Genomic DNA, 220 nt, shown 5'->3' with positions numbered 1-220 from the left:
GTGCTACCCTCAATGTGATGCCCATCATCTGCCCTTCCATCACTCCTGCATGGTTCCACATCCCACAGGCTCCAGATATGGAAAGCCTTCCTGGGCTTGGTGGCCCCGTGCTGCACACGTAGACCCAGGAGAAGGTCTCCGCACCGGTGAGGTGGTGCTGCGCTATGGAGCCAAGCTCTCGAAGGGTCTTTGGCTGACACAAGAGGCGCACTCACCCTGG

At 59.5% G+C, this 220-nt stretch overlaps 1 protein-coding gene across 1 annotated transcript in view; it reads right to left on the bottom strand.

Moving 5' to 3' along the window:
* LOC104408617 (cholesterol side-chain cleavage enzyme, mitochondrial) overlaps positions 1-220 on the bottom strand; it is a gene marked incomplete at its 5' end in the record, with an annotated part of 2655 nt that overhangs the window by 1417 nt on the left and 1018 nt on the right. The gene's annotated exons all lie outside the window — the stretch shown is intronic.

This window comes from Nestor notabilis, unplaced genomic scaffold (assembly GCF_000696875.1).
Source record: "Nestor notabilis isolate BGI_N333 unplaced genomic scaffold, ASM69687v1 scaffold21057, whole genome shotgun sequence".
NCBI lineage: Eukaryota > Metazoa > Chordata > Aves > Psittaciformes > Psittacidae > Nestor > Nestor notabilis.
This window is presented reverse-complemented; position numbering and strand designations above follow the sequence as displayed.